The sequence below is a fragment of the Peromyscus maniculatus genome, chromosome 6, assembly GCF_049852395.1.
Source record: "Peromyscus maniculatus bairdii isolate BWxNUB_F1_BW_parent chromosome 6, HU_Pman_BW_mat_3.1, whole genome shotgun sequence".
Lineage (NCBI taxonomy): Eukaryota > Metazoa > Chordata > Mammalia > Rodentia > Cricetidae > Peromyscus > Peromyscus maniculatus.
In genome coordinates this window covers 82715691-82741621 of record NC_134857.1, presented here as the reverse complement: position 1 = coordinate 82741621, position 25931 = coordinate 82715691, and the positions used below count along the sequence as shown (strand labels likewise).

The following is a 25931-nucleotide window of genomic DNA, read 5'->3' as shown; positions in this document are numbered from 1 at the left end:
CTGTGCCACATTTTGCAGAGGGCCACCTAATTTTGAAAAGAGGAATCACTTTGAAACCACAAAACCCAGAAACACATTACAACTTCACCATTTTACCCTCAAGCTCTGCACCCAGAGCCAGATACCAAGTAGTTGGAGCCACAGTTCATTCTTTTTTTTTTTTTTTTTAAGAGAAACATTCTGTGGTGAGGGAAAATATGTTTGCATAAGAGGCCCCCAAAAGGAATGCTCCCACATGTGATGTATGTATACTGGACAGAGATGAAGTTATTTTGCTACCCAAACAGGGCAGAGACCTGGAATAAAGTTTATATGTCACGTACACTTCGGTGCAGATAAGTCCTGATTTATTTGATAATGTCAGTGTCCATGTCATATGGCGAGACCTGACTGGTAGCTTAGAGTGACCGGAAAATGGTTTTTTTTTTTTTGGTTTTTTTTTTTTTGGTTTTTTTTTCTGTTCTTGAAAGAGCCTATTGTAATGCAGAAGACAGGCTAGAGGTAAAGGACTTCTAACCTGCTGCTAGAACCTCGGAGCCACTGGCCCAACCAAGAGCTGCAAAACTAAGAAGAGAATAATAATGTTCTCAGATTCCTATGGGTGAAACCACCATCTCCACTTGCCACCCTACATTAGGTCCCGTCTGAGCAGAGTTCAAGGGATAACCACAGTTCTTTGTTGTGCCGGGATTTTGTCATTTCAAATACCAAGCCTTCTGAGACCGAAGACTCAGCTCTTTTCATGTCTGCATCAGCAGAACCGAACACAGGAGTTGGAAGAATTGTCTTCAAAAATAGTCATTAAAATTGAACTGAGTAAAATTATTTGAAGGAATGGGCCATTGTTTAGATCATTCATTGTAGAGAAGTCTTTGTTGTAATGGGGGCTTAAACTGTGTTCTTTAATAACAGCTGGGACCAGTTAGGCTGGAATAAAGGTATAAATGGGGGGGGGGGACCGAAGACGGCACATATGGCTTTGCCATTAACGGAGTTTAGCATGCAGTTAATATATGAAACAGGCCGTGTGTCCAGGAACAGCCAGCCCACTGTCGCGCGGTTCCAAGCGTGGCTTTAGAGATCTTTCCACACTCCTTGCACGTGTGCATGGAAAGACAAAATTGCATTGGAAGAAAGGGAGGCTTAGCCAGCACATCGAGTTCAGTATTTGCAGAGGAATGGAGCACAGAGCATGCCTTTTTATGGGGACATCTCTTTTCCAATGAAAGCAGATTCACTGGAAACACCCTGCCATAGTTAACATTTTTATAGACTTCCATGCACTTTTCGGCTTTTTTATGTAATGCAGATATTTGCTTAAGCTTCAGAGGAGAAAGTTAACACAGTTTTAGTTTATCCTGCACTGCTTTTTCAAACACTGGGGCCCGGTGCACTTTGCAAGCTGTCCCTCCAGCTGCTGAGGGCTCTGAGGTGGCTACTTGGCCTCCAAGGCTGTGAATCTCTGGGGCTGTGCTTTCCTCTTCAAGTGATTCTTTTGCCAGCATCCCAGAAGAGATTGTGATCTAAGCTTCCCGCTCCCCACTCTGCCACCCTGGGCCATTGCCAATCTACCTAAAATGGTAGTTTGGCTCCCCTGGACTCCAGAACAGGTCTATGACAAACAAAAGTGACTGGACATGGGCATTGCCTGAAGTTTGCAAAACATCAGAGTAGGTTTCCAATTTAATGATTTCAAATTGATGTTTTAAAAGGTACAACGGATAATAAAACTCCAATAAAAATCACAGTCGGGCACTTTTCAGATTTGAAGTATGACACAGCGATGCATAATCCAAATGATTCTAGTTGGTGTGCTAGGAGACAGTATGCTAGGAGACGGAGAGGCGGCTGCCACTGTCTGTTTTTAGCTGTGCCCGACCCATGGGGAGCAGTACAGAGGATGCTTTGCAAAAAGAACGGCACAAAGCTGCCATGAAGGAAAACACCACCCAGGACAGACTGAAGAAGGGACCCGAATGTGCCCCGAGCCTTTTGATGTCAGATACACGCCAAAAAGGCAGGATGGATTTTTTGCCCCCAATTCCTTTTATAATAATTTTTCTGCTCTGGTTTGGTCATTGGATCAGAACCAGTGAACTCAAAGGTAGTGTAGCTGAATGTGCTCTCCAAGTTCGGTTTGAGACTGATCTACATAAAACAGTAAGGGCAGTGGCCCCTAAGTGCGTCTCCCTTGTGTGTTCCTGGGGAAGCTCACACCCAGCCCAGGGCACCCTCATCCAGGCCGGGTATGGTGTAGGAAGGAAGGCGGGCTGCTGAGTCAGGGCCCTCCTTCCTCTCTGGAACTCGTTTATGTTTCTACCTGACCTTGTACAGGCTCGCTTGCTTCTGTGGACCATGGCTTCTCCAAATTAAACAAGAGATGTGGACAAGGGTTTCTTGGAAGTGCAAGTGGCTAAAAAAAATTGGTCCTTATGAGGGCAATCCCTCTATCCTGGGTCTTTTTATTTCAAAATAAAACATCTGAGAATGGCAGAGCTGAGCCAAGAGGAATAACTCTTTGGTGGTGAAATTTGGGTCATTTTGCTTGCCACATCAAAGGTTGTCTTTTTTCCTTTTTTTTCCTTTTCCCAGTGGAGGGCAGACATGGAGGGGTATGGCTCGGAGAGCTGAGGGCTTTTCATCTTCCAGGAAAGCTCTGGGGTCATCTCTGTCTCCTTTCTTCTCCACCCACCATGGAAGTTCTCGAACCCTTGTTGATCCTTCTCACGTGTAGAATGTGCTCGACTCTTGTTACCGCCATGGCTGCTGTCTGTCCCTAGATTACGGCAGCAGCTTCCAGAACAATGCTTCTAATGCTCCCCTTTTCCCAACCCATTCTTGGACTCCATGTTAGTCAGCTGGGGCTGGAGCTTATCAAGGTCGTAGCAACACAGCCTCGGCGGCTTAACCCAACAAAACCTACTTACTTCTCCTTCAAACTGCGTAGTCCAGTGGGACTGGCTAGAGGGACTCTGTTCACGGTGGTCACCGGGTGTCTGGCCTGAGAGAGCCTCCCTCAATCACCCAAAGAGGGACAAAGACAGGGCAATCCACACACAATGGTTCTAAAACTCTGAGCTGAAAGAAACCAACTATCCATGCTTCTATTCTGTTGGGAGAACAAGTCACGTGTCTTTCGATGGGGGCCAGGAAGGACGATCTTATCATGCGGCATGGGGATTGGATATACTTCACAGAAACCATCATGATGACAACCTGAAGTCTCGAGCTTCCCTTAGAAGACACGCCACGTGCTGAGGCTGCCCTAGGATCCTGCACGATGGGGCCCTTCAGCCGCTGCCTCTCTGGACTCACTGCACCCTCCGTCCTCAGGACATTTACACTTGCTGTCCCCGACACTGGATGCTCTCCCTCCAGCTGTTTGCATAGCTCCATCCATTCCTTCCTAGAGTTCCTGCTCAGTGTCCCATTGTGAGGACTTCTTTCACCACCAGAACTAGATCTGAATGCTGCCCTCTCCCCTGCACACTCCCACAGCCCCCCTCCTGCTTGTTTCCCATGTTTCCCATGTCTCTGACGTGCAAACCCACGACTCTGCTTCCTAGCAGGCAACCTTAGGCAGGCCACTTCCTTTCTCTCTTCCTCAGTTACCTTGTCTATAAAGCGGGGTTAATGACGGTGCCTACCTTCCAGCACGGTGGTGAAGGTGAAATGCGTAGAGCCTGGGGAACAGGAAGCACCTCGTGACGATAATGTTTGCTGTTCTGCTTTGTCATCTGAATCACCACCACACTGGGATCTGAGTTTTATGAGGCAACGATTTCTGATCTTTTCAGCGCGAATCCCCAGAGCAGTGTCCAGTCTACAACGGACTGCGGGAACACCTACTTACCGCATGAATGAGTGAGTGACTGATTGAGTGATAGCTGTGTCGGACAAGCTGGCCAGTATGTGCTCTGCTCTGCACCCCCCCAATGTCTCCAGGCCTTAGTGGGAAAGGACTGCAGAGAAGACAGATCTCTTGTCAGGCCAGACTGCACAGAGTCCCTGAAACACCTGCTGGAGAACTTCCCCTGACGTAACAGTGTGTGATAGGTGGCATGGTTCCGTCCTAGCAGGAAGCATCCATCTGGCTGCACTTTGAATCTGAGCCCAAAGTGGACCCCAGAGAGCCAGGGGAAGCAGAGTGCTCTGCAGGGACAACAAGTACCTCGTTGGCTATTCAGCCTCAGTTTCGGCCTTGGAGCTGTGATCTGCTCCTGGGGCATCATCATGTTATCTCTGTTCCCACTGCAAAGTGGACGATTGCTAACGCTGGGATTTGTCTGGGATCTGTCCCCCGTGGGGAGCATGAGAGCCCGGCAGTCTCCGCTGGGTCAGGCACATAGCAGCTGCTTGTCAAATGACTGCGCTGATGGCTTTTTAGAAGCCTATCAAATAGAAGTCAACTAGCACAGACCCCTTCGACTATGTTGAAAGGAATTTTCATCTCCTGTAGGATGGGAAACTGCAAAGAGAGCTGATTATCGGAGACCCTTTTCCCTCTTGCAGTTGGACAAATTCATTTTTAATATCACAGACATGAAATGGGTTAATAAGGAGCCTCTGTGGTTCTGGGACCTCCTGACGCTGTGCAGACAGCATGAGACCTTCACAGGTGGACCAGCTGCCTGGGGGACCTCGATGAGTTCAGCAACTTCCTGATTGGTCCCAACTAAGCTGGCTGGAGCTTCCAATTGTGAAACCGGTTCAAGATTACAAAGCAATGCACAGATACCATAGGAAATTCCTGGCAGTAAGGTTGTGTGGTGTTTCATACTCTTAAATATACTACATACAGCAGTCCCTCAGGTGAGCAGGGGTAAGAAGAGAGCCAGGGAGAGTATCAGGTACCTTAACTCTCAGATCTGGATTTGATTTTGTTTGCTAATCTTAGGTTCTGTGCAAGGCCCACGGGGGTATCACCTTCCTGTTTGTGGCTACTCAACCTTTAGGGCTTCAATGTAAAAGATCTCTAGGATGGACTCACAGCATGATTGACAGGAGGCAAGAAGGGAGGGTCATATGGTTGCTTCCCTTTTCTCCTTGGAACCTGGCGTGGGAAAATGCTCCTTGTCTTGCTTACTCATATGGGTGCAGAGCTGGTACCTCACTAGTTGGGAACCCTCCACCCAACCCCACCCCATGCCTATTTGGGCCCCCCTTTTCTCCTTAAAAACAAATGCTCACACACAGATGGTTATGCTTGTGACTTGTTCTGGAGCTTAGGCCTCATGACCATTGTGAGGCCTAAGTGTGTGAATTACTTATTCACACACTTTTCTGCCCCTTTCCCAAGCTCTTTGCACCTTCAAACCCTGTTTGACCCAGGCAATGTTTGCGGGCCAGTTTTCTTGTCTTTAAAATACTGTATGGATGGTAGCATGTAAGACTCAAACTTTAACAGGAAACTAAGAAGTCGTGGGGGAAGTTCTTCAAGGCATTGTTATGAGCAATGGCTGTGGACAGAATGCCAAACGCATAGGAAACAAAGCAGAACTGGAAAAACAGGATCCCAGCAAACATGTCCTACAGCAGCAGAGTCAGTCAGCATTGTGAGGACACAGCCCACAGAATGAGAGCCAACCTGTGCCAGCTCGTCACTGGACAGAGGACTACTATCCAGAATATATAAAGAGCTCAAAAGGCGTAATAAAAATAGAGGCTCCAACTAAATGCAGGCAAATAATCCAAAGAGTCACTTCTCAAAACAAGAAATACAACAAGTTGCTAGCATAAGCCATTAGGGAAATGCAAATTTGTTATGCAATGAGGTGCCATCTCACTCCAATTACAATGGCCGTAATTAAAGAAACAAAACAAAACAGAAAAGCAATTGCTTGTTTAAAAATATATGGAGAAAAGGGTCGGGTTATGAATTAGTCCAGGCATGGTGGAAACAGTTCCCATAATGCAATAGAGCATGAGATTGATACCTGTTTTTCTGTGCCTGGTTTATTTTGCTTAACACAATGTCCTCAAATTCTCTCCATCTTACTGCAAATGGAAAGATTTCACATTATCTCATGGCTGAAAATATGCTGTTGCATATGAGTCCTATCTTCTACATCCATTCATGTGCTGAATGTGGAAACCAACAGGAATGGGGGAGAAACCTGAGAAGTAGTTACTAGGTGCTGGGACAAATGCACAGTCCATTAGTGTATACGATGACGAGCATGTGCTAGTAGTGTGGACATCGAAATAGCATTTATATCCATAAATCTACTTGGAACATGAGAGGAGAGAGTTCTGTAATGAATGTCTAGCGCCTGATACTGTCTTTCAGGAAAGAGTCTGTCATCCACGCTGGCTTTCTTAGGGCCAGTGCCATGTGACTCTGTGGGAAGAGCTTTGGCATCCAGCAGGTGGTTAGGGAGATCCGTTGTATTTGAGGTTTACATCCCTTGAAGCACATAGAGTGTCCTGCTCCTTCTAGGAAAGACCGTCCATTTCACGAAAGAACAGTTGGGGAAGGGAAATACAGGTTAGCATGTCCTTAACAATGCGTCCTCTCCCTTTCCCACATAGATTGAGCATCCAACCTTGTCACCCTGCTTTGAGGAGTTTATGTCATGGTCACAGTCAGGAGCCCAGAAGTTCAGTGGGTAGACTCTGTTCTCAAGAGGTTGCATGCATCTTCCTAACTGATAGACATTCTAAGTTCCCAGCCTGCTGCTCAATTCCTAACAAGCACAACTTCAGGCCTATACTGATTGAATATCAACATTAAATATATATATCAAAAGAGGATTTATTAGACTGGCTTATATGATGCAGTCCAGCTAGACCAGCCATGACTGCCTCACACGGGAGAGGCCAAGAATCTAGTGTGTGTTCAATCCACAAGGCTATATGTCTCAGCCGTCTTGATCCAGCCCTGAAAGACTGGAGGCTTCTTGGAGACCACCTGGTCTGCAGTCTCCGCTGGAATCCAGAAGAGGATGGTAGGAATATTGATGAAGAAAGAACACAGCAACAGGACACATGAACTTTCCAGCAAGAGTGGGGACAAACAGACAAAGACCAAGTTCCTTCTTCACGTCCTTCAAGCTGGGCTGCTGCCACATTCGGGGTGGGTCTACCGGATCCTAACAACCTCACCAAGAAAATCCCTCACATGAGGGCCCCAGCCCATGATGTTTTAGTTGCTTCTAGACACTGTCAAGGTGACAGCCAAGACACTTCCCTTTGGGTGTGACACACAGTGGCTATTTCCAAATCAACACTCGTTTGAATGGTGGTAAGGAGGGGAGTGGTTCCTACCTCCACACTGGGTGATGGCTTCCAGGTCATGAGGCAAAGTAAGACTGCCTGGCTTTGCCCCATGCCAGGAAGCTCCAGCTGTAACTAGTCAAAGAGGCACAGGAAGGGACAGGAGACTGGAAAGTTCCTCCTGTTAGTCTGAGCTCAACATCAGCTTTCATCAACAGATTCAAAAACCATTCCCGATCAATACTTCAGGAAAGGCGCAGGAAAGGAGTCCCTTGGCCAAAACGCTTTAGGATCCAGGCTGAAATCTGCCTCACTGAGCAGGACTTTGCTACCACTGGTCTGGTCAGGAGGCCAAACTTTGATCAAGTGAAAACAGACATTGAGAAGAATTTTGTTTGTTTTCTCAGGGCCTGTTGGCTGCCGGCATCTTTCTGCTGTGGAGTTGCTGGAAGGCCATTTGTTTATGGAATTTGTTGTCAGAGGAACAGTCAGGGGAAGTGAACTTAAGGAGGTTCACTCCTACAAGTGTGAACTCAGACAGGAAAAAAAAATCGATAAAGGTGGCAGTAGATTTGTGCACGTGTGTGTGTGTGTGTGTGTGTGTGTGTGTGTGTGTGTGTGTGTGTAAGGATCCTAACACCATCCACTTTACAAAAACAAAACTAAAACACTAGGCCACAACTCAGACTGAAAGAGAAAATAAAGTTTTCTTTCTCATACCACAGACAGATTCTGGAATGCCTTTCTGTGCCACAAGTCTGGAAAAACAAACAACAGCAACAACAAACTCCTAAACTCAGTTCACACACAGTGTTTGAGGACTGGATGCACAGTGTAAAGGGAGAGCCACCTGCAAGCTATTTCATTAGGAAGCAGGTCTAGGGGAGAAAGCAACATTTGCAGATCCCGAGGCACTGGACTTGGAGCTAAGAGACATAAGGAAGGAATTTTCACTTAATACCCTTCCTTCCAACTTACGGTTTGGTGTCAAATGTTTCAAGCCTTGATCACAAACTCGGCTTCCCAGCCATTGGCCACATCAGCCTGCTGCTTGCCGGTGTCCCTCTGTTTATCCTGCAGAACGCTTAGCTCTGGGGACTAGATTTGAGATGTAGCCTGACCCTGGCTCAAGCTCTGTGGAATGTCTGGAGTCATGATTTCTTTTCTGCCTCAAGCACCCGCTTTCACCACCGTCACCTGGGGATTTAATCCACTCACCTCATTCATATCAGGTGAAGTGTGTGGTCTGGGCATAGGACAATCAAGACATCACACTCCCTGGGCACTGATTAGTTCGTGATGGCAATGACCCCATGCGGCCAGTGAGATGTCTCTGCAAATTCTGAGACATGAGGAAATGCCTCTACCTAGACTACTCTTCTAGTCTGGTTTGAGGCAATGTACCCCAGAACTATTTGGTTTGATGGGGCACAACATTTTCCAACAGTAAGCTTAGAAGCCCCCTGGTCAGTCGTGCCTAAACTAAGATAAAGTTTAATCTGCTTGGGTTTCTATAACAAAATATCTCATAAGTCTGGTAGCTTAATCCACAGATAGTTATTTATCATGATTCTGAAGTCTAAAAATCCCGAGATCAGTGTGCCAGTAAGGACGGGTTCTGGTGATGACCACCTTCCTGCTCAGCAGATAGCTGCCTTCCAACAACGTCATCAGATGGGAAAGGGGTTGAAGGGAAAAAAAGAAGACGAAGATGTAGAGAGGACAGGAAACAGAGGCAGAGAGGAAGCCTTGACTTCTTCCTATAAAGGCAAAGAACACTACGCCCACCGTGGGACTCTCACCTCATACCCTCATCTAAATCCTAACTATCTCCCCAAGACCCCACATCCAAATGCTGTCACATTGTGGGGTAGGCTTTCAACAGCAATTTGAAGAAGATACAAACATTCAAGTTTCAACAACTCCTCTTTAGGCTTGTGAATTACAGGATCCATGCATTAATATTTTGCTTCAGACTAATTTAGGCTGGGTCCTTTGTCCGCTCATAGCTGAGCCTTAGCTTACAGAGATATCTATCTTGGAGACCAGCATTTTGAGCCCCACCCATGAAGAGCTTCCATTTGTTCCGGCTTTAGAGCTCTTTCTTTCTCTTCCACCCCCTGCCTTCCCTCCCTCCCGAGCACAGGTGTGCCCCACATCGGAACATTCTGAATCAGAGTCTTAAGTAGCTTTGTACACTTGCTTCTTTGCTAGAAGGTAACTCCACCAATTACTGTAAGAGAAAGCTAGGGAAAGACTTAGAGTAAGCTGTTTTCATTTCCCCCAGATCTTCCTACACAGTGCCTTTCATAACAGCTCTTCATATCCTTCGAGTTTATTTTGGGTCATAAACGATTCCATGGGGTTTGTCTCACAAAGGGTGCCATGACTCGCTGGCTTTCAGACTGTCTGGAATTTGAAAGAAGAGGAAGAGGAAGAGGAAGAAGAAGAAGAAGAAGAAGAAGAAGAAGAAGAAGAAGAAGAAGAAGAAGAAGAAGAAGAAGAAGACAGAAAAGGACAATCGAGAGCATTTGATGGCCTAGAATGTGTTCCTGGGAAGCCATGTTTTGCATCCAGCTAGTCCAACTCTGCAGGGTTATTTGTATGTGTCAGTCAATAGTTCAAACTGTGCCAACGGCGCCAGTTCAGGACTAGACCCTCTGGCAGGCACTGCCAGTCTGTTTCCAGGGCAGATGGAGAACATGGGAGGCTTCTGACCTTGGACTTGGTGTGAGTCAACACAAAGACGCAACTGGTGGTGAAGTCAAACCTGAGCTCCAATTCCACCTCAACCGAGGAAGCTTGGGCATGTCACTCTGATTCCAAAGATCTCATTTCGGCGTCTATCATGTGAGAACCATGACAGCACTCTGGAGGAAATGGTCTAATGTGTTTGCCTTTTCTAAACAGTGCCCTACAGGGACACCCAGAAAGAGTTTGCCTTTGCCTTCTCCTTTACACATTAGGACGATCGGCAGCCTGGAAATCAGTGGTGCCAATTCCAACCACGGCTCCTTTCCTCACATCTGTGATGCCGAACAAATCCGGGTTTGGTGTTGTTGTCGTTTTCCAACATGAAAATAGAAGCAACATCGTTATCCTTGTTTTGTAGATGACAAAAATAATGTTCAGAAACTTGGACAAAACCACTCATTTGTAGGTAGAATTCAGAAATGCATTCGTTTTCTCTAAAGGGCATATTTTTACTTATTCTCTCTCTCTCTCTCTCCAAATCTCTTCTTGTGAGTATGTATGTTGTATGTGTGAGTACACATGTGTGTGATATACTCATCTGTATATGTGTTTGTGGAGGTCAGAGGTCAGCATTAGAGGTCCCTTTCTAATTTAATTACAAATTTTCTCCCTTTCCTTACCTCCCTCCAAACCCTACCATATATTCTCCCCACTCCTTCAAATTCATGCCCTCTTCTTTCATTATTGTCATTCCCTGCACATATGTATGGGTATGTATGTATATATATAATATATATTTCTAAATATAACATATTGAGTCCATATAACATTACTTACATGTATGTGTGTTTTCAGGACTGACCTTTTGGCACTGGGCAACCAATTGGTGTGCTCTTCTCTGAGAGGACCACCTCTGAGGCTGTTCAGACATTAAAAAGGAAATCTAATTGAGAAAGACTCATGGGATTTCTTTCTTTTCTTTCTTCCTGTCTCTTTTGAAAGCTCTTCCCACCTGATCACTGTTCATTTTACCAGCATCCAAAAGACAATCACTATGCTGCCTGCCAGAGGAGGGTGTCCTGGACTTTATGACAGACATCAACCTTGTGTAGTGTCTAGCATGGATACGGTTCCCAATGAACAGACACCAAGAAATGATCAGAATTTTGTGACAGTATTTGGGATGGTTGTCCAAAATGGTATGTGGCCTCTAGCTGGCTGGTGCTAGACTCTACGTCAGGTTGGCTTTTGTTATCAAGCCCATGCCTTGTAGAATCTGAGGTGAGCCATAAAATCTCAATTTTTCTATTTCTAATGGATGAATGTCCTCAAGGCTCTCTGCACTGCCCTCACAGATGACCCTCATCCCCTCACCTCTAAGCTGACCTTTGGGTAGGGGACAAGGAAGCCTGGACACCTCTCCTTGGGGAAAGCAGGTAGTGAATGCCTCTGAAACATGGCTATAACTGGAGAGCACAGGCTAGCCCTGTCTGTCTCCTTGTTTAAGCTTCCTGGACACGGTGCCAGGGGAGTGTGGGCAGGTCACCGTGCTGGTGGCAGGCTTGAATGAACCCTTTACTGAGGGCCAGCTGCTGCCATGCTTCCCAGCATGTCACACACATGCGTCCTTGCTGCCACACACACTTGGGATGGCCGTCAGGCCAAGTTGGTTAAAATCACATCACTGTGTGTGGTGCAGCTCCTGGTGTTCCACAGAAGCCCTGGACTGGAACCTGTGCAGGCCTTTTAATACATGGCTGGGAAAAAGAGAAATGAATGTTCCCAGTGCCTTTCCCATTCCCGCTCTTACCAAGAAGACCTCAAATGAAGGGGGTGGGGAGTTTCATACCAGAGGCAAGTCTGCAGTGAGAATCTCTGAGTCTATTTTCGGCTAGGACCATCTGGACACAAATCAAGAATCTAATTCCCCCCACTACTTTCTTTCCCCCTTGTACTTTAGCTGACTCCGAGAGCAGAGAGCCTGAAACCAAGTCTGGACCACAGAATTCCATTAAAATATAAAGAATAAATAGAAAGAAAATGTCACCGAGTTCCATGGATTATTCCTCTCATCAAGTAGAGGCCAGTGCTATGGCAGCCAGGGTTCTGCAGCCCCTCCTCCCAGCATCTTCCAGAACCTTCCAGACACGTTATAGAGAGAGGCAAGTTAAGACTCACAGCCCTTTCTGGGCACTCTCTGTCTCTGTCTCTGTCTCTGTCTCTGTCTCTGTCTCTCTCTCTCTCTCTCTCTCCCACACACACACACACATACACACACACACACACACACACACACACACACACACACACCCCAATGGGTGGTATGTGTTGTGAGCTGCAGGACCAGGAAACACAGAAGTTAAAACTGTGCAATAGTCATTAGGCACCCTCCGTCGAGGGTCAAAAGTCCACCGAGAGAATATGCTGCACCCGTGACCCCTGAAACCTCCTCAGTACAGCAGCCTCACCCACATGACAAAGATCCTTGAAGAAGCCTGAAATCTTACCCAGAGGTGGTTTGAACTCCTTCCACATGATCAGCAGCCTGAACTGAGTGCAGGGGCTGAGAACAGGGTGAGGGGTCCATACTCCTGGATGCTGGTGAACTTCCTTTAAAGTCGGTGAGGCTAGAGTGCTTCAGCTAGAAAGGGAGGTACAGGATGTTCTAGGCTGGATCTCCCAGGCCAAAAAAAAAAAAATGAACATATTATTCTGGAATCTGGAGATCAGCAACTTAGATTTATGTTGTATCATCTCGGCTAGCAGAAGCAGATCAGGATGAAAGTGAAGACTTTGTTGCACGTGGTTGTAGGAGAATGGTATTCTGAAGATCTAGGACTCGGGGAATCTGCTCTCTCCGATCTTGTTCTCATTGCTGGATGTGTGTGTCTTCCTTGGGCACCTGGAATATCGAACTTGGGCCTACTGTATGCCAACTTCTCTGTGGCTGTCTTGGGCAGGATGCCTTCTTCAGTGTGAGTGAAGGGCTTTGGGAGCTCCTTGTCTGACTGAGTCTCTCAGAAGAGGCAAAGAGCCAGCTGGAATCCTGGTGGCCGCCGGCTGCCAGCAGGACAGATGTATCAAGTCAGGTTTATGGGAGAAGCTTTCCCAGACTGTTATGTCCAAACTTCTGTCCATCCTGCTGTAACCTCTCCAGTTAGATGGATGGAAACCAGATCAGTTGAGCCTGGACTAGAGTTGCATAGATAAGAACTCAAAGAAGAAACAAATAGTTTATCATTAGATATTTTTCCACTCCAGCAGAACTATCAGGGATTGAAGAGAGCTAGAAGGGCGTGGCTTCTGAAGGACAGTTGAGGTGACAACCAGCAAGTGACTATGGGGACACTTGCTCAGGGAAGTTTTACCAGGATACTTCATGGCCGACTGGACCCAGGACCGTCTCAATATAGAAATGGCCATAAAAAGAAAGCAGACAGATTCCCAGGCAGAAAGTGACCTCTCCTCTGAATTCCATGCTTGGAAAAATACTCATTTAAAGGAAAGGGGGAAAACTTTACATAACAAAATCTGGCTTCTTCAGAAGGACCTGGTCTATGAACACAGCAAAGAGAGCCCCAGAACATGCTCGCACAGTTGATGCTGCCTGGTGGAAATCCACTGCCGCTTCTGAGCTTCCTGGACTGAAGTGTGACACCTCCACCATGTGTGTGAAGAAATCTATTTCATATGCATGATGTGAGGAGAATCATATGCACAAGATTTCAACCAATATTTGAAAGATATTTTGAGAGTCATGCCTACCCATCCATCTAGGCTACATGATAGAGCCAAGATGTGTTCACTGAGACTGGCCAAAGAGCTTACATGCCAACTTGAGTTTCTTCTCTTTCTTTTAAAAAAGAAAAAAAAATCAAACTTGGATTTTTTTCTTTTAAGATTGGATCTTACTATGTAACCCAGACTAGCCTCAGACTCACTATATAGCCCAAGTTGGCCATGAAATCATGATCCTCCTGCCTCAGCCTTTTGAGTGCTGGGACTGCAGATTTGTGCCACCACCCCCAGCTGATTTCCTCACTTAAGAGCAGGCCAGGGCAGGAGATGGCTTTCTCACAGCACAGGGGGGGAAAGGCTGTCACTGCCAAAAACAAGCACCAGATTGGGGGAGCTCAGAGAGGCTCGGAGAGGCTCTGGTACGGAAGAGCACAGACTCAACTTTTAAACTCGAGGGATTTGTCTTCCAGCTGTGTGGGTGGTCCTGAACTTGGAGACACAGGTAGAAAAGAACAGTGAGAGATTGTATGTGGCCTTTGTTTTCCTCTGTTTTAAATTTTGCTGACTGATTTTCTACCTTTCCCGTTGAGGTTTAAAGCTATTTCTAAGTAATTAGCATAAAGGAGAACTTCGTTTACAGAAATTTCTTTTCGATTTTTTTGGTTTGAGCATAGAAAAGGTGGCAGAAATGGTATCGAGAGTCCTATCTTTCCTTCCACTACTTCTCTCCCATGTTACCATCAAACACAATTGTGTCAAGTGGCAAAATTCCTGATAAGAAGTGACTTCAGGGTGGACGGGTTTCCTTGGGCTCAGGGTTTAAAAGGGGATCTGGTCCATCACGTTAGGGAAGGTGTGGCAGCGATATCGTGAAGTGGATGCTCACACGGCACTCCTGCTTAGAGAGCAGAGGGCAGCCAGGGAGGAGAAGCAGCCTGTAAAACCCAAGGTCCACGCCCAGTGATTCACAACCTTCCAAAAGCACTTCCAGCTGGAGACCAGGTGTTCAAACACATGGGCCTTGGGGCACATTTCTCCGCAAAACCACAGCAATAATAATACATTTAATCAAAGCCAAGAAACGAACATGGGTGCAATACTATGAAATAAACTACAGACTCCATCCCACTGGTGTCCAGGATCCCAAGTTACATTGAGTTATTGTAGCACCTTAGTCTGTAAGTGTGGAATTATTCCTAATTAACTTTTAGAGCCTCAACATGTATTTCTATTTCAGTGTGTGTATATGGTATGCATATGTGTTCATGTGGTACACATACATGTGTATAGCTGTGTAGCAGTTTCCTCTGAGACTAAAACATCCCATCTTAGAGGAAATGTTCTTAAAATAGATGTTTACAGGGAGGTAAAGCAACAGGATGTTCTAAGTTGGAGGAGGGGGTATAAAATATTGCAGGGAAGCTCATTAAGACAGGAAATAAACAACTCAAAATAGCTTCAGGAAGTCCCTGAAACTAACCAGATTCATAAGTCTGGTCCTTCCCAAAAGTATATAAATAGTAAAGACTTCTGAGAAAAGACTCCCAGACAAGCCCAGTCACCTGGGAGAAGCGAAGACCAGCTGAGCTGCGTGAAAGAGGCCCAGAACAACTGAGCCACCTGGAAGGGTGGGCACCCTCCAACCTGCTGATCTGCCCGAAGGCTGTGCAGTGTGCTCCAGGTTCCCAGCTTTGTGAGCTGTCACCTCTCCTGGGGTGGGCTTTGGTGATGCAGCTGTCTTTGAGTCATTTCTGCTCTTGTAAGTAACTCCTCACCCATATTCCTGCAAGTAGCCCCAAGCAAACTCTTTGGTTCCCCAAGCTGGCCTGGGCTGGTATCCGTATTTTGATCTGTCCTTAGTTCCCTGTCTTGGAGTGAGTAAACATTTGTTGATGTCTCCCCAGAAACAATGTCACTCAACATGTATATATGCACGTAGAGGGTAGATGTTGCTATCAGTTGTCTTCATCAATAGCTGTCCGTGTCATTTATTTAGTTTGAGACAGAATCTCAACCGGCACTCATCAGTTGACTAAGCTGGCTGGCCAGTGGACGCCAAGCATCTTCTAGTCTCTGCTTCCCAGTCCTGGTTACAGATGTGCACTGGTATTCTGGGCTTTCTCCACGGGTTCTGGAGAGTCGAGCTCAGGTAGGTCCTCAGGCTTGTTCAGCAGGCACTGTATCAACTGAGCTGTCTCCCTAGCCCCCTTAGGATGCTTTAAAAACTTTAAGTTTGAGATAACTGTAGATGTACATACAGAAACATCCCACACTCTTCCTCTAATTGCACCCAGTGGTAGAATCTTTCAAAACTACAGAAGGCCATAACTGGGACATCTATGGCACAGTGACACAAGCACCTTGCTCAGATTTCATCAATTTCCATGGGAACCCTGAGTATCTGTATCTGTGTGTGTTGTCGGCCTGCCCAGAGGCTGAATGATCCCTCACAGGTGTGCCTGAGGCTTGTCTTCTGAACGGTTCCGGATCCTGTCTAGTTGACAATCAAGACTAGCCATCACAATTGGTGTTTGGTAGTTGATTTTTTCCCCCTGCTATAACGATATTATTTCCCCCTTTGTAATGAACTCATGGGAGGGGGAAGCTGCTTTCCTTCATAGAATGTTCAGAACTGTGGAGTGTTCTCACTAGAGCCTGTGGCTCAATCTCTGGACTCCTCTAGCACAGCCTAACTAGGGCTTGTCATGAAGAGACAAGGAGAATTGCTCATGAGGAAACTTGATTCTCACACATTCTCCAATGTCAACCCTTAGCTGTTTTTTTTTTTTTTTTTTTTTTTTTTTTTTTTTTTTTTTTTTTTTTTTTTAAACATCCAGCTAGGAATGTTAAGTTCTGCAGGTAAGGACACATTCTTCAATGGCTTCTTCTGGTGGAGCCTAGTGAAAGCCTAGAAGGCAGAGAAATAGCTCCTCAGAAATCCAGGTGGCTAGCAGAGGGCAGTGACTGGCTTCTGGAAGGAGCCTGGGACCTACTTGCTCCTTCTTGTGTCCCTTCCCTGGGCCAGCGCTCCTTATCTGAGCTCTGGTTCCTGCCTCCTTCTTTGTGACATCCACTTCTATCATCTTTCTCTTATAACCACTAATCAGCTGGAGACATGTAATGTTAAAAATATTTGATTCTCTTCAATCTTGAAGGTTTTAATGAACCAGAAGAAAGAAAGAAAGGAAGGGAGGGAGGGAGGGAGAGAGAGGGAGGGAGGGAGGGAGGGCACAGGGAAGGGAGGTAGCAGAAAACTTTCCGTGGCCCCCAGCTCCAAGAGTCTTTCCGTATCCCTTACAGATGACTAAGTAGTTCAATGATTGTGTGACCCAGCTTTGATCAGAAGGAAAGCAGAGGTTTCCTGAGACAGTTTCTTCTTTTCAATGGGTTGATCTTTTTCTCCAAGTAGACAAGAACCAAAGAACACGAGGGCCTGACTTCCACAGCGGCCATTCTGCAGCCATGTTGTAGACAGACTTAGAAGAAACAATCATTGTGGATGGTGAAATTGCTAGACAAATGGGGGGACCTTCCAAGACATCGATGCCTCTCAGGAAAATGTAGCATGATTTTTTATAGACTTAGTTTACGTTATAGCTCTGTTTTTTTTTACCAGCAAATTCCTCAATCTCACTCTCCCCATAAAGATGAACATGAAGAGAAGAATGAGCATGTGTTGTGATCTTAGTGAGTGCCAATCACCACTCTAACTCACGTTAACTCGTTAAATATTTACACGTGCCTCATTAGATAGGTGCTCTTGTCTGCATTTTAGAAATAAGAGAACACAAGTTTAGGGAGGTTAAGCTTCTAGTAACATTTGAGTCAAAGTTCTAAGCATATTCTGTCCAAGTCCAAGTTGATCTTCCTCCTTGGAAGGAAGCATGGTTGAGTTAGAGTCCTTAACTACTTAGCACAAGGCCAACACTCAGCATTTGGCAAGTGTCAGAAGGGCGAACATGGGTTATTTATACACTTCCTTCCAACACAGAAGTGGGTGTTTCCCTTTTGTAAGAAAATCAGAGAGATTCTGAGATTTGAGTGGGAAATACAAGAGCTTTTATGGAAGACTTGACTTTTAACTGGGGATAATTGATGCCATTCAGTTTTTGCTTAGTGGCCTACATAGTGTCCTTGGAAACTAAAGCTGTCACCAAGATAGAATTATAGCCAAACTTTTATATACACAAGCCTCTCTTTATTATACCTGAGTGAGGGTGATAAAAGAAAAATACTTTTATAAGCGACACCAACAAAATAACAAAACACATCCTTATTGTAAAGAATGCTGCGGTGGTTTGAACAGGTATGGCCTCCATAGACTCATATGCTTGGCCCATAGAGAGTGGCACTATTAGAAAGTGTGACCTTGTTGGAGGAAGTGTGTCACTGTATGTGCGGGCTTTGAGATCTTATGTGTTCAAGCTAGGCTTAGTGTGGAGTCTCCTTCTGCTGCCTGTAGATCAAGATGTAGGACTCTCAACTCCTTCTCTGGCACCACATTTGCCTGCATGCCACCATGTTGTCTATCATGATGACAATGGACTCAATCTCTGAACTGTAAGCCACCCAAATTAAATGTTTTTCTTTGTAAGAGTCACCATGGTCATGGTGTCTCTTCACAGCAATAGAAATCCTAATTAAGACAAATGACTTTTCTAATATGATGATTTTCCACAGGGAAAAGGTACAGTGGACATTATTTTGAGTGTACTAAGATTTAGCATTTGAGAATTGATTTGAGATATCAGGAAATAAGAGAAAGAATTATATTGCTCAGTATGACTTGACCATATGAATGATTTGTTAATTACAACTATCTTAGATGAAGCAATTAAGGCAGGATAGAAGAAGCCATGGTAGGGGTGATCCTGTGAGGGGGAGCCTAATTCTCAGGAATGGAGTCTGGAGGGAACCTTAGAAGATACTGGAGCCTGGCCAGGGCCCATGGTCACAGTGGTTGCTGCTCCACAACTCTGTTTAGATAATGCTCCAAAGCCCAGGCCACTCCCTACACTTCTCCCCAGACAAGAGCCTTGGCTGAGTCCTACAAGCATATGAACTCTGGTCTAGTGGGACCCATTAACACCTCATTTGTCATCCATCACATCTATTCCTAAGGGGAGAGTGCCTGGGATGGAGGAAGTAGGCCATTGTAGCCATTTCTATCTCTGTTGGCCTAAAAGAGAGACCTTGCCTTCTTACTCAATGTTTTGGTTTTAAGAAATGCCTAAGCTCATGAGATTGTGGTGATGGGTTAGCAGTGGTTTAGAAGATGCTGTCTCTGACTTCTCTGAGTAATTTGGGAGTCATAGTAAGTGTCACCAGATCCTCTATCATGAAGGAAGAAATCAATAGAAAAAGGCATAAGTGTCTATTGCAAGTTTTTCTAGTTTTATAAATATTCACCCAAAAGAGGGTTGGGGAGTGGCTCAGTCAGTGTGGTTCTGAGGATCTGATGTTTGGATCTGTGCTGGTTAGTTTTTTTGTAAACGGAACACAAGCTTAGGTCTTCTGGGAAGAAGGAACCTCAACTAAAAATATGTCCCCATCAGACTGGTCTGTAGGCAAGCCTGTGGGGCATTTTCTTGATTGATGATTGATGTGGGAGGCCCCAGTTCTCTGTGTGATGCCACCCTTAATCACGTAGTTCTAGGTTCAAGAAAGCAGACTGAGTAAGTCATGGGGAATAAGCCAGTAGACAGTGTTATTCCATGGTCTCTGCCTCAGCTCCCGCCTCCAGGTTCCGGCCCTGACTTCTCTTTGGAATGAACCATAAGCTATAAAATGAAATCAATCCTCCCCAGGTTTCTATTGGTCATTGTCTTTATCACAGTGATAGAAAGCAAACTAGGATAGATACTGCCCCCTCCCCCAACACCTCCATAAAAATATCAGGGTAGCAGAGTACATTGTACTCCAGTACTGGAGGATAGGCACATGTGGATCTCTGGAGCTTGCTGGCCAGCCTGTTTCGCCAAATTGGTGGCTTCAGGTTCAGCAAAAAATAAGGTTGTGAGTGATTGTGGAAGATACCTAATGTTGACCTCTGGTCTCCACACACACATGCATGCAGGTGCATACGTACCCACATGGGCATGTACCCACATGTACACACACACACACACACACACACACACACAGGGTGGGGGCAGAGATGCAGGTGGTCCAGACTTTCCTACAGTAGTGACTTCCTCCTGGTCCTCTTCCTGAAGTTCAGGGTTTTGTGCAGTTCTGTCTGTTGTAATCTGCAGACCGTGTTTTCTGTGTTCTGTTGGCTACCCTCTTTAACTGCTCAGCATGCCTGGGTGTCCATAATTAGGTGCTTAAAGCCTTCCATTCGGCCACTTGGCTTACACATCTTATCACCTCTGTGTCCCATCAACCCTAGGATTTGCCTCCCATGGATTGCTCTGAAGTATTTATTGCTGGAAGTCTATTCTAGGAAAAGGTGTTTGAACTTATTCTATTTAGTGCTTCCCTTTCTCAATCCTTTCTACTTACCTTTCTTGTGCCTTCTGTGTTTATTGTGATCTCTTTTAATTCTCATATGTCTAGTACACACATTGCTGAGTACAATGATCCTGTTTTGATCATCTTTCCACCAACATGTGCAGATCTGGAGAAATGCCATGTGACTTCAAAGATAATGTGATTGGGGCCATAGTCAAGGTGGATTAAGAAAGCTGGTGACATGGTGGCAGCTGTCATGGTTAACATATTCTCCACTTCTCACGGGATCTTCACGTGACCTTTCTTACATATGCTATTGACCATGCACCCAGGTTCCAAATCCTGCTTATGACACTGGTGAGCCTGTGCCTTAGGGTGGTCTTTTCAGGTGAACTGCTTCAGTCCATATAGGCAAGGTTATGCTGTAGCAACAGGTAACCCCAAACTTTCAGTGACTTCAACCCATCCATTCAAGCATTGTCTGATACAGATCTGGGGACTTGCCAGCTCAGCAGTTATGCTCCTGAGGGCTCAGTCCAGCTCTCCATATCTGCCTTGTTTGCCAGGATCATTATGGTGCCGGGGGGGGGGGCAGGGAGGGGAGGGAGGGGAGGGAGTTCAAATGGAGAGTTAAGCAGCAGAACCAAACCTGAAGTGACCTGTGTTCCTTCAGCTCACATTTTCTTGGCCTCAATTTGTATGACCATAGCTAATACCAATATGGTAGAGAGTAAATACTTCTATGTGGATAGAGACAGAAAAAAAGCTTGCTACTGGGGCATAATGATAATGCCTCATTTTTCTCAAGAATAAGATGGAGAGAAAATCTACCACAAAGGGTATTACGATAAGTCAATACAATATTGTATAGAGAATGCCTAGAATTAATAACAAAACACCAAATGAACAAATGGTTTTTTATTCCCTACAACATTATATTATATTATCATGTAGCAATCCAACTCTACAGCACTTCTCATGCAAGGAAAGGCATAATCTAAGGGATCCGCCCAGTAGTTCCAAGAAGAGGCAACGTTACACCTGCCACTTGAACACCTTGACTTCAGGATATGACTTTTTGCATCACGTGGAGAGAAGGAGAATATTCATCAACATGTTGGCAATCACTACCTCTAGCTGTGGAGTAATACATGAATTTAATTACTCCCTCATAAATCCTGACAGTTTTCTGACGATTTTACCATCGGCGTGCAAGGTTAAGAATAGCGGCCCTCTAGCTGCCAGGCACACATCCTATTTCTCCCAATGCATTATGATGCAGGTGCTGTCATCAGGTCTACTTTGCAGTCAAGGAAAACAAAGCACAGAAAAGTTAGTCAACTTGCTCAAGGACTGAGGAGCAGAATCAAGATTTGTCCATAAACCAGAGACTAAGCAATGCTGATTTTAATAGCACACCTCTGTGCTCATGGCCCCAGTATAAAATGTAGTCTGTGCCCAGCACTGCACTGGGAAGGAGACAGGGTCAGGAGCCCCACTCCCCTATCTCATCAAGAGCATCCTTACAGGTACACGCGAAAGGTTCAGTAAGTCAGAGGGAGGGATTCAGAGCAGGGTTCTGGTCTTTTTCTAACTCGGGACGTGGCATAGCGTAGCAATTTGATACTTATTTGCTGAATGAGCAAATAAATAAACAGAACTTGGGAGGCTTGCATCTCATCAAGGATGGGAAGTCTGGAGAGGCTCCTTGGTGTTTAGAATTGCACAGCTAATGAGTGGGTGAACAGAGAAGCCCGATGGATGCCTGCTTTCTTTCCTCACCCATCACACCAGCTTCTCCTGAGGAGACTCAACTTTGGGAAGGGGTCAGCTCTCCCTGTCCCATATCAGAATGGTAGCATCATCCTGTCTTAGTCACTGATCTACTGCTGTGAAGAGACACCATGACCAAGGAAACTCTCATAAAAGAAAGCATTTAATTGGGGCTCACTTACAGTTTCAGTGAGATAGTCCATTATTATCACGATGGGAGCAGGATGGGAGCATGGCATCACTCATGATACTGGAGCAGCAGCTGAGAGCTACCCTGATTTGTAGACAGAAGGGCAAAAAGACTGGGCTGGCATGGGCTTTGGAAACCTCAAAGCCCACTCCCAGTGATCACTTCCTCCAACAAGGTCACACCTCCTTATCCTTCTAATATTATCAGAGTTTCACTCCCGGATGACTAAGCACTCAATTATATGAGGCTATGGGCTCATTTTTATTCAAACCACCACGTACCCTGAATCATTCTACATTATCAGGGTCTCAGATGTCTCTTCTTAAGATCCCTCCTGCATTGCTTCCACCTGCCTGGGACGTGGCCTTTGAGCAGTATCCCCACACCATCTACTTCGTCCTTCAGGACCCACTTCTTCAGTTTTCTGTGGCCATACCATGACCTGTGTGCTTCTTTCCCACAGTCACCTGCCTGCTTTCCCCTCCGAGTGCTCCTTTTCTGCTGACTAGTGAATGCTTTAGTTCTTCTCAATCAATACCCTGCCAGTAATTCCAACTGGTCTACCATTCAACTGTCATCGTTTATGGAAATGATATGCAAATGTATATATTTTCTCCCCAGTTCCCAATTCATATAACCAGATGCTTACTTGACATCTTTACTTGGATGCCTAATATGCATCTCAAATTAATTTCCAAAACCCAGTTCTCTTTTCCCTCCACTCCTGAGTATCTCAGTAAATGACATCATAAACTTGCTTGTCAGTGGAGATAAAACCTTGGAACCATTCTTTGGTGTCCCCTTCCTGAACCAGCGCATCCCATCCACCAGCAAGTCCTATTTTCTGCTTCCAAATCAAGTTCCCAAATTTATCCACCTCCTTTCATCTTCACTCTGTCATCGTAATTCTTACTTGGACAACTTTCACAGTTCTTCACTGCCTGCCTGTTTCTATTCTTGCCCTGTTCCAGCCCATTCCCCCCACAACAATGAGAATCATCTCTCGATGTGAACCAGAACTTGTCCTGTGTCTTGAAAAGTAAGATCCATGTCTTCACATGGAGAACTTGGTCCCTTCTCTGGCTCTCCAAACCCTCTGCTTCACAGCCTTTTTCCTGGTTTTAGGCACCGAGTTTCCTGCTGTAGTGCCTGTTTATCTGTTCTCCTGTGGCCTGGAACATTCTCTCAGTGTGTGTTGCAAACAATCTCTATAGGTCCTACAGAGTTAATATGTGCTTTTCTCCCAGCTCCAGGATTGCATTCAAATGTTACTTTTTCAGTAAAGATTTTTTTGACTACCCTAAAGAAAGAATGACATCCCTAGCCCCCTGCCTTTTGTCCTTGGGTACCACATTAACTCACCATCCTTCTTAATACTTACGCTGCTGCAATGACTTGTGGTTCCTCAGTGGCCTGTCTTCCCACTGCAGTGGGGACTCCAGAAAGGGAGGAAGGTGTCTGACTCATTCACTGAGACATCGTCAGCACTCAGAACACGGTTTGGCTCGTAGCAGGCTGGGTTTTGAATAATCCACCGTCTCATTCCCACCAGTTATCCATACACTGGGTTGATCCCTCTAGGTTTGCTGTCGATTGTTCCCTTCAAGTTCCTTCCTTAACCTCAGGTCTTTTTTCTGACAAGATATCAGCCATTTCTGATACCACAGAAAGTAGAATTTATCAGCCTGCTCTCCTTACTACCGATATCCGATCATACTATACTTCACTCTCTGTGTTATAAAAGGCCAGATGTTTGTCCACTTGTACAAAGATTAGCACCTGGCTTAGTACCATATTGCCTTTTTCATCTGAGAGATGGATAGACCATTGAGCAGGAGAGTGCCCCTCGTGGTTTCTTCTGAGCCCTCTTCCATCTCTTTTCTGTTCTTGGACTCTGTTCTTACCTAATTAGGCCCTTGTTTTTTGTGATGCTGGAATCTTTTCTTCCCAAATGGCTTCCATCTCCCCAGCTCAGAACAGGTGTATGTGGAACCTTGCCTCAAAAACAAGCCAAGAAACTCCTTTCCTTGTAGGCTCTGCACATCTTCCCTGCAGTCAGTCACCGAGAGACTCCATCCATGTGTGCTGTCTCTTCACTCCTTCCGTTCTAGCTTTTCTGATACTTTTTTTTAGACTGTACTAATTGTATAAAATAAATATCATTTTTTGAGATTTTCATATGAATGTATCATGGAGTTTGACCATATTAACCTCTGCCAGGTCCCTACCTGTCCTGTGCAATCCCACTTTTCAATTCTTGCTACTGTCTTCTCAGCTGTTGGAATCACTTGCGAGAGTGCTGGTTTATTTTTGCATCTCTAAGTGTTTCTTTCCAGCATTTTCCATGTCAGGTCATGCATTGCAGCCTTTGATCCATCTTTAATTGTTTTTAGAGGGTAAGAGACAGAGGTCTTGCTGTGGCTTTTGACTTTGGAGATCCAGTTTCCCTGGTGCTATTTGTTGAAAAGGCTGTCCACTGGATAATGTTTGGGGCACCTTGGTCAAAAATCAGATGGCTGTAACGACTAGGTTTATTTCTGGATCCTCTATTCTGTTCCATTGATGTTTGTGCTTGGTTCAGAATCAGTACAATGCTGTTTTTATTACTTGGATTTGTAGTGTAATTTGAAATAATGTGCTACCCAATGTTTCTCTTTTAGCTCAAGGTTGCTTTGGATGTTCAGGGTGCTTTGTGCTTCCATGTGGATTTCACAATTGTCTCTTTTCCATTTCTGATAGTGCTGTTAAAATTTTGATAAAAGTTGCATTGACTCTGTAGATCACCTTTAGTAATGTAGCCGTTTTCACAGTATGCTGCCAATCAGCACACAGGAGAGATGCCTTTTCCAGTGTCCTCTTTGGCTTCTTTCTTTGGTTCTGAAGTTTTCTTTGTACAGGCTGTTCCCTTCTCGTCACATTTGCCCTAGGCTATGTTTTTAGACTATTTCTAATGGGGCTGTTTTCCTGAATTCTTAGCACAAACAATTCTGGTGCATACGAACGATACTCATTTTTTTCTGTTGATTTGTGTTTTGAGGCCTTGCTTATGGGGTTGCTCAGGTTTAAGAGCTTTCTGGTGGAGTCTTTGGGGTGATATTTTAAGTGCAGAAATATATTGTTTACGAATAGCGATAACTTATTTCACCTCTTCCTTTTCTATTTGTGTTCTTATTTTTTTCCTTGTCTTATTACTTTGGCTGTGACTTCAAATACTGAATAAGAGATGAGAGTGTGAATATCTTTGTCTTATTCCTGATTTTAGAAGAAATGCTTTAGGTTTTTCTCATTTAGCACATATGGCCCACTTATGTTGTGATATGTTGTGATATGTTCCTTCTATTCCTAGTTTCTCAGGACTTATCATAAAAGAATACTGAACTTTATTGAAGACAATTTTTTTCGTCATTTAATTTGTGTGTGTGTGTGTGTGTGTGTGTGTGTGTGTGTGTGTGTGTGTGTGTGTAGACTTCTACAGTGAACACAGGGAAGTCAGAGGACAACTCCCAGGAAGCAGTTCTCTCTCCTGCAATCTTGTAGAATTTGGGGATTGAACTCAGTTTACGAGGCCACAAGCAAGTGCTTGTATCTACAAATCCTCACCAGCTCTGTTAATGCTGTTTGCTGCATATTGTGAGATGGTGATGTAATTTTTGTTCTTGGCCCTATTTTTTTTTTGTGATACTACACTTTTATTTTTTTATATCACCTTTGCATCCCTAAGATGAAGCTAACTTTGTCACAGTAACTTTTTAAATGTATTGTGTGTTGGGTTTTGTTTGCAAGCATTTTCTTCCAGAATTGCAGGTCTGTGTCTATTGGGGCAATTGACTGTGTTTTCTGTTTTTGTTGTGCACTCAGCCAGTTTTGA

General features: G+C 45.0%; 1 long non-coding RNA gene across 1 annotated transcript; it reads right to left on the bottom strand.

Moving 5' to 3' along the window:
* Positions 1-5782: 5782 nt before the first annotated feature.
* Positions 5783-13053, bottom strand: LOC143273940 (uncharacterized). Its single transcript, XR_013052277.1, has 3 exons — positions 12417-13053; positions 10747-10828; positions 5783-10241 (listed from the first exon to the last, which is right to left on the bottom strand). It is a non-coding gene; the product is annotated as an uncharacterized LOC143273940 (long non-coding RNA).
* Between the last annotated feature and the right edge of the window lie 12878 nt (positions 13054-25931).